This window comes from Lepidochelys kempii, chromosome 11, assembly GCF_965140285.1.
Source record: "Lepidochelys kempii isolate rLepKem1 chromosome 11, rLepKem1.hap1, whole genome shotgun sequence".
Classification (NCBI taxonomy): Eukaryota; Metazoa; Chordata; order Testudines; family Cheloniidae; genus Lepidochelys; species Lepidochelys kempii.
In genome coordinates, this window is record NC_136390.1 from 75,488,269 (window position 1) to 75,497,115 (window position 8,847).

Consider the following 8,847-nt stretch of genomic DNA (forward strand, 5'->3'; position numbering starts at 1 on the left):
CACACCTGTGCTTTCACAGCTTCAAAGGCTGTGCTGGAATATATGTTAAGTGCCCTGTTCCGGCTTCCTCCTGTGTTTCCAGCAATGCTGGTCTGAGCAGGGGGGGGGCTGGCTGTCTGGCTACACTCTCCCCAACAGAACCGGGTCCAATAAACCATATGACCTCCCCGGCCTGGTCTCTCAGTGTTTTCTGCTCCCACAGGCGTGGCTGGGAAGGGCCACAGGGCTCAGCAGACTCAGGGAGAAACCTCAGCCCCACTGGAGACAGGAGGGGAGCAAACCTCACAATCCGTGTGGTCACTGCAGGTCTGTGCAACTGCCCCCCACTCACTCAGTGGCAGTCTGTGGGGGAGGTCTAGGGTGGCCAGGTGTCCCGATTTTAGAGGGACAGTCCCGATTTTTGGGTCTTTTTCTTATATAGGCTCCGATTACCTCCCACCCCCGTCCCGATTTTTCACACTTGCTGTCTGGTCACCTGAGGGAGGTCTGGCAGCCCCCTCCCCAGCCACAGTCCATGCGTGCCCAGCAGTCCCTGTGAAAGCTCACCTTTTCGGGTGTCTGTTTCACACCCTCTGCCAGAGACGTTCCCCATTCTTTCTCCACTTCAGCTGGCAGCAGGTCTCGTGCGAGGGGCGGGGGAGAGCTGAGATTTCAGGCTGCTGTCTTATGGCGGGATTGCTGCGATTAACTGGCTGAATGTGCTAATTCTGAGGACGAAACGGGGAAAGGGGCAGAGATCGAGAGTCAGGGAGTGAAATGGAGAAAATACAGGAAGCATTTCGAGCAAGGGCGAAGTGCAATAACCAGAATCCAGAATATTCTCTGCACCCCTTGTCTAACTCTGGGCCTGATTCTCTTCCGCATTGACGGCCCTTTCCCTGTCTCCGGCCGTGTCTGGAGGGCTTTATGCCCCTGTCCAGCCCCTTCACACTGCCAGGAAGGGAGAGCTGTTATGGAATCTTAGCCCAAAGAGGAACCAGGCCCTGTGTCACCTTCATCCTGGGTTTCAGATGACCCCGAGAAGTTGGGGGGCCACCGGGGCCTAGAGCATGGCCCTGCCACAGCGGCCCCGCCCCTGGTCATCCTCTTCCTCCGAGGCCCCGCCCACCCACTGTTCACTCCTCTGGCCCCCGAGGTCCCCCTACCTGCCCCTCGCTCCTCTCCGCCTCTTCCCCCAGGACTCCACTCACCCCCTGCTTGCTCCTCTCTGCCCCTTTCCCCGAAGGGGGGCTACCGGGGGCCATGGGGCCAGGCACCCGTCCCTTTTCTCTGTCTTCGGTGAGCGGGGGGCAGGGGGGTCCTTGGGGAAGGAGGTGGAGCAGGACAGGAAGAGGCACGAGAAGACGGGGCTACGGGGGAAAAGGCCGAGTGGGGGTGGGGTGCAGGTTTTCGGGGAGGAGGCGGAGGGGGGATGGGAAGAGGCAGAGCAAGAGCAGGGCATCGGGCTAAGAGGCAGAGGGGAGCAGGGTGCAGGCGGGGCCCCCACTTCTCTGGAGCTTCGCTTCCAGCACTCGAAAGATGACCATGGGCCCACGGGCCTCCGGAGGGGAGACCCGCCCCACATCCCCAGCTTTTCCCCCCCGCATGGACGGCCTTTTGGGGGAGGCTCAGCCTCCACTGGCCTCTGATACGGGCTGCCCGTGCTCAGTTCCTTCCACGCTCTGGAGAGGAGCAGCACCCAGGGGTGGGGCTGAGCCGGGGGGCGCTGGGTGAGGGGCAGAGGCCTGAGACCGTAGGGACACAGCGTGAGGCACCATCCCAGGCATCCCCATGAAAGGAGCAGAACAGGGTTTACCTGGGGTGGGGAGTGTATGGAGAGCGTCTCAGGGCCGGTGGAGATGTATTGCCCTGGTGAGCAAGTGTGGCTAAAACACAGGCCTCGCTGTGAGCAGGATTTGAACCTGTGCAGAGAAACCCGATTGGATTTCGAGTCCAACGCCTTAACCGCTCGGCCCTCACAGCTGTGAGTGACGTGGCCCCCAGTGGCAGTCTCTACTGGAGCGGCTGGAAGCCGACGGGAGGGAGCTCTCCACCCTCAACGAGCAGCCGTAGCCATGTTGGCAGGAGAAGCTCTCCCAGCACCATAGCACTGTCCACACCGGTGCTTAGGTCCGTGTAACTTGTGTCACTCGGGGGGTGGCTTATTCACACCCCTGAGCCACATACGTTCTACCGACACAAGGGGGAGTGTAGACGCAGCCTTAGCAGAGACGCGATTAAGATCCACTTCCTGGACACTACTGTGCTAATAAACGATGGTCACATAAACACCACCCTATACCGGAAACCTACTGACCGCTGTTCCTACCTACATGCCTCCAGCTTTCACCCTGACCACACCACACGATCCATCGTCTACAGCCAAGCTCTGCGATACAACCGCATTTGCTCCAACCCCTCAGACAGAGACAAACACCTACAAGATCTCCATCAAGCCTTCTTACAACTACAATACCCACCTGCGGAAGTGAAGAAACAGATTGACAGAGCCAGAAGAGCACCCAAAAGTCACCTACTACAGGACAGGCCTAACAAAGAAAATAACAGAACGCCACTAGCCGTCACCTTCAGCCCCCAACTAAAACCCCTCCAACGCATTATTAAGGATCTACAACCTATCCTGAAGGATGACCAAACACTCTCACAAATCTTGGGAGACAGGCCAGTCCTTGCCTACAGACAGCCCCCCAACCTGAAGCAAATACTCACCAACAAGCACACACCACACAACAGAACCACTAACCCAGGAACCTATCCTTGCAACAAAGCCCGTTGCCAACTGTGCCCACATATCTATTCAGGGGACACCATCCCAGGGCCTAATCACATCAGCCACACTATCAGAGGCTCGTTCACCTGCACATCCACCAATGTGATATATGCCATCATGTGCCAGCAAGGCCCCTCTGCCATGTACATTGGTCAAACTGGACAGTCTCTACGTAAAAGAATAAATGGACCCAAATCAGATGTCAAGAATTATAACATTCATAAACCAGTCGGAGAACACTTCAATCTCTCTGGTCACAGAATCACAGACATGAAGGTTGCTATCTTAAAACAAAAAAACTTCAAATCCAGACTCCAGCGAGAAACTGCTGAATTGGAATTCATTTGCAAATTGGATACAATTAACTTAGGTTTGAATAGAGACTGGGAGTGGCTCAGTCATTCTGCAAGGTAACCTATTTCCCCTGCATAATGACAGGTTTCAGAGTAACAGCCGTGTTAGTCTGTATTCGCAAAAAGAAAAGGAGGACTGTGGCACAAATAAATTGGTTCGTCTCTAAGGTGCCACAAGTCCTCCTTTTCTTTTTACTGATAAAGTTTGCGGGTGATACCAAGATGGGAGGGGTTGCAAGTGCTCTGGAGGATAGGATTAAAATTCAAAATGATCTGCACAAACTGGAGAAATGGTCTGAAGTTCACAGGCTGAAATTCAATACGGACAAATGCAAAGTACTCCCCTTAGGACAGAACAGTCAGCTGCACACATACAGAGCAGGACGTGACAGCCTAGGAAGGAGTACTGCGGAAGGGGATCTGGGGGTCAGAGTGGACCACAAGCTAAATATGAATCAACAGTGTAACACCTGCAAAAAAAGCAAACCTCATCCTGGGCAGGATTAGCAGGAGTGTTGTAAGCAAGATACGAGACGTAATTCTTCTGCTCTACTCCATGCTGATGTGGCCTCAGCTAAAGTATTGTGTCTAAGTCGGGGCGCCATATTTCGGGAAGGACGTGGACGAATTGGAGAAGGTCCAGAGGAGAGTAACAAAAATGGTTAAAGGTCTAGAACAGGGGTTCTCAACCTTTTTCTTTCTGAGGCCACCCACAACATGCCATTAAAATCTCCAGGGCCCAGTGTGGGAGGGGGAGGCTCTGGGCCGGGGAAAGGGGGGAAAACAAGTTTGCATAGGTAGAGTTTGACTTCTGTTTTGGGTGGGCAGGGGCCAGTGAGGCTCAAGCCAGCTCCGACGTCGGGGTCTGGGGAGGGTATGCTACATCCACCCCCTGACTCATCTCAGCAGGCCACCCACCTGTCTGGACTTGGGGGGGGGCTACAATCAAAAATTATAACTCAAAGGTGCGGGGGCTCAGCTCAAAAAGTTTGAGGTGAAGGGAAAGGGATAGCTAGGGGCTGTGTGCAGGGGGGTAGCTCAGGGTGCAGGGAGGAGGTAGCTAGGGGCTGTGTGCTCTCAGGGCTCCCCTGCGCTCCCTGTACCCTGAGGGCTCTGCCAGCCAGAAAGCAGCCGTGTCACCCCGCCCAGGCAGCAGCTGTCCCACGCAGCCAGACTCTGGCTTCCCACCTCCGACCTAGCCAGGGGGTGGAGAGAGGAGGTGGTGGAGGGGGGGTGTGGAGCTACCCCAGGACTGCCCTGCTCTTGCACTGTAGTTTGGGAGGGGTGTAACACCCCTGTGTTCCCCCAATTCTGCCCATGGGCTCAGGGCTTCTGTCCCTTGGGGAGCACCGGGGCTTGGGGCTCCAGAATTCAGCCCTGCTGCTCCCAGCTTCAGCCCTGCGGGAGGTGCTGGGGTTCGGGCTTTGGATTTTAGCCACGGGTTCATGGACCCCCAGTGGGCCACGAACCCCCTGTTGAGAACCGCTGGTCTACAAAACATGATCTACGAGAAAAGGTTGAAAGAACTGGGTTTGTTTAATCTGGAGAAGAGAAGACTGAGAGGGGACAGGAGAACAGTTTTCAAGTACATAAAAGGTTGTTAGAAGGAGGAGGGAGAAAAATTGTTCTTGTGAATCTCTGAGGACAGGACAAGAAGCAATGGGCTGAAATTGCAGCGAGGGAGGTTTAGGTTGGACGTTAGGAAAAACTTCCTGCCAGCATAGTTAAGCACTGGAACAAATTACCTACGGAGGTTGTGGAATCTCTGTCATTGTAGGTTCTTAGCAGGATCAACAGTCACCGCTCAGGGATGGTCTAGATGAGGGGTAGTCAATTATTTTTTGTCAAGGTCCAAATTCTTCATCAATGTACAGTCAGGGGCCAGACTGCAGAGAAAATCATTTAAAAAAATAATAATAACGATAATATGTAAATAACAAGTTTGTGGGGTCCGTTCAAAAGCGTCTGGCAACCCGGATTTGGCCCGTGGTTCGCCTGTTGACAGCCCCTGGTCTAGATAATACAGGAGAATTACGGAGACCTCGGGAATGGAGGTTGTTGGTAACTTTGCCCAAGCCGTTATGGGCTGCTCCTCAGGGCGGAGTGCTCGGAACGGGGGCTCACACTCTGCAGCGGCTGCCCGGCAAGTTTCTGATTCTCGCCCCCTGACTGCAAGGGTGATGCGTGAGGCACCCGGGGGCGCTTTGGCACCAGTGGGTGCGCAGTGCAGGCCGGGGCCCTTTCAAACGCAGCCGCTCCTCCAGAGCGCGGCAGGCGGGCAGGAGTTCGGGCTCCAGCAGCTGACGCTCGCGGCCAGGTTCCAGCAGCACCTCAGGGAGCTTCTTTCCTGGACTGAGACTAAGGTTGCAGGCTTGTCCCCCTCCCAGCCAGAGGCGGGAAACAGCCCCTGTGGCTCGTGCAGACCCCAGCACTGCTTCTCGGGAGCTCACAGCTGTGCCCGTGAACCTCAGCGTCTTCACCTGTACGTGGCTGGCCTTCCGCGTGGCAAGTCGTGGGTGGGGGTGGGGACAGGCAGCCCCGATGTGCCGAACTGGACGATGCCATGCCGGCACAGCTCAGTATTTGTTGGGTTTTTTGTTTTTCGTCTCCGCTGCTGCCTGACTGCGTACTTCTGGGGCCACGTGGTGTCTGGCTGACGGGTCCGTCTGTAACTCTGGTGTTCGTATTTTTGAGGTTCTACTGTACTTAGTCCTGCCTTGAGTGCAGGGGACGGGACTAGGACGGGCCTTCCAGTGCTGTGATTCCATGGACAGGACTAATGTGAGTTTTTTAATCTGACCTCCTGCATTACAGCAACAACATGATTTTATCCAGCCACATGGCAGCAGGGCTCACCATTCTCCCCGACGCCTCCCCGAACCCCCATTTATCGCCCCCAGCCCCCACTGCCTTCCCTGGTTCCACCTCTATCCCCCCCCATTGCCCCAGACCCCTGCTGCCTCCCTCTCCAAACCTGGGGCTTGCTGAGAAAAGCGAAACAAAGAAACATGCAAGTATCACTTTTCACAGCACACTGACTAGCTACCTGGGAGGCTGTGAAAAGTGATACTTGTATGTTTGTTAATATCACTTTTCACAAACTCCCAGCTAGCTACTGAGTGTGCTGCGAAAAGCAATATTCAACATACAAATATAATTTTTCATATTATTTGTGAGTCTGAAAAAACCCTACATCAATAAATTACAAGGATTTGGACACGTGTCTGTGCATATTTATTTGTTTTTCCTACAGTTACGTATTTTAGGGAAAAGTGTCAATGCGGCCACCAGGAAGAATTGGTGGGTCACAGTCCGAGGCCACCAAAAAATGTGTTCGGAGAACCCCTGGTTTAAATGTACTAATAGGCAAAATCCAAACCAGCCATGTCTGCCTGGACCTTTTCAGGCAGGACTTCAGGTATCACCCAAAAGATCTTATTTTTCTTTGGTTCCATGTATACATTTGCTCAGATTTTACTTCTCCATTAAAAATGTAACCAATTCCCAGCTGCCTGGCAAGTGAGAGCTGGCTGAGTTTCCATGGTTCTCCCCGCACCCTTATGGGTGTGCTGCCAAGGGAGCAACACACAGGCCGGCAATGAATCTCAAGTGCCTCTAACTTGCCTAGCTCTTCTCAGCCATTTCTCTTGCTGTGAGCTGCCCTCCTTTTGAGCCCCACCAACTTCCTCACATGCAGGAACAGCAGCAGATTGCCATCTTGGAGCAACAGCTGAGGAAGGCGTCTTTTCTGTCAGCACTAGAGTGGTCTCTTGTATTGTGCTCTTCTTAAATAAGCAGGATACTGTGATCGTCCAGTGAGCGTGTCTCAGCTTTGTTACGTCGAGTGCTTTACAAGGGGTGATGCGCTGCACTGTGTGGGCTGAGAAAGATCTCATGTGCTCCCCATCATCAATTCTGAGATTTGCACTGATTGGCATTAAGGCTTTTGGGGTGATGGTTCTATGACTCAAACTCAGTGGCTTTGTTTGGTCTACCAGAGTCTGAGGTTGGTGATCTTCGGGGATGGTACAAGCCTTACCTAAGACATTTAAGCGAGTTAGAATGTGGATGGAAGACTCTAGAATGAATGATGTGCGAGTTCCTCCAAGTAACAGGGATAGCCGTCTGCCTCTGAACATAGCTCAATTCTTATTGTGCTTAACACGCTGGAATATGAATGGCTGCTATGGGTGGCTGATCATCTATGAACATCATGTAGTAATTCCTGGTTTTTTAAATTATTGTTTTAGCTGGAGTTTCAGCTGGAGTTTCTTCCTCAGAAGCTGGTATGGCTTTCAAGGCTCTTCGCTTCCTTAATCTTTCTGCATTTGTGATTGTCATAGGATGCAATGGGAAAAATCCAGAAAGACCTGAAAGAAAGATTATTGATATTTATAGCTGGAGTTGCAATATGACTGTTCTAGACGCACAGATTCAAAGGCTAGAAGGGAGCGCTGTGATTATCTCGTCTGACATCCTATATAACACATGTTATAGAACTTCCCCAAAATAATTCTTAGCATATATATTTCAGAAAAACATGCAATCTCAAGTTAAATTGTCAGTGATGGAGAATTCACGACAACCCTCGGTCAACTGTTCCAATAGTTAATGAGACTTTTAAGAAGTGAGAGTAATTGTCTCTCTCACTAACCCTCTAGTGGCTTGAAGTGCCTTTTACTGCTGTCTTGGCCAGCTCAGCCTCTCCATAAATGAGACCCGTTCCCATTTCCTCAAAAAGAACAGGAGTACTTGTGACACCTTAGAGACTAACAAATTATAGCTCATCTTAATTAGCCTTTTACAGTTTGTATGGCAACTCCCACCTTTTCATGATTCTCTGTATGTGTAGATAGATCTTCTTACTATATGTTCCATTCTTTTCATCTGATGAAGTGAGCTGTAGCCCACGAAAGCTTATGCTCAAATGAATTTGTTAGTCTCTAAGGTGCCGCAAGTCCTCCCGTTCTTTTTCCGGATACAGACTAACAAGGCTGCGACTCTGAAACATCCCATTTCCTGTGGCCAAAAGAAGGGTGACTGCATCTATACATATTCTCAAGGATTCATGCAAAGAAATGAAGAAAGAGTCTTTGGTACTCCAAGTATGCGGAGGATCACCAAGGAAAACCTATTGTCTTTTAAGAGACATAAGCAAATAGTTCAGATTGGAAAACACACTGAGTTACCTAGAAGTTTTTCAACCGGTTTTGTGACATGTGCTCCACAACCAATCCAGTGTTTGATTCTCTCGATGTTCAAGCCAACAAGCTTTTCATTGTGGCTATTTGGGAGTGGGTCATAGCAGCCCACTTGCTCCAAATACTTGCTGTCCCGTGCTCGCTTGTTATATGCGGCCACTATACGGAAGAAGGGTCTGTTGGCACAACCACCAAGAGCCAATCGGATAGCTACGTGTCCTCCATGATAATGCTTCATAAGGAGATGAGCTGAAGGGAAGATCAACAGGTGTCACAACAGATTTGATTATAAACAGATGCGTACAGACGTCAAGCCAAAAAATTCCAAAGGCCTTAGAGAAAAGCTTGGTTTCATTTAAAAATCAAGAAAACTGCTGTAACCTTCCCTTACGCAGCAACAATAGATTATTCTTCATGATGGAATCGAAGTCTGTACCTTGCCAGGACACTGAGGTCTTAAAGCAATTTATTTACAATAAAGATGACAGATTTGCTCTACCAACCCTTAAGAGAGTTCAGCGGT

General features: G+C 51.4%; 1 non-coding gene across 1 annotated transcript; it reads right to left on the bottom strand.

Moving 5' to 3' along the window:
• Positions 1 to 1,880: 1,880 nt before the first annotated feature.
• On the bottom strand, positions 1,881 to 1,962 carry TRNAS-CGA (transfer RNA serine (anticodon CGA)). The gene has a single exon. It is a non-coding gene; the product is annotated as a tRNA-Ser (tRNA).
• Between the last annotated feature and the right edge of the window lie 6,885 nt (positions 1,963 to 8,847).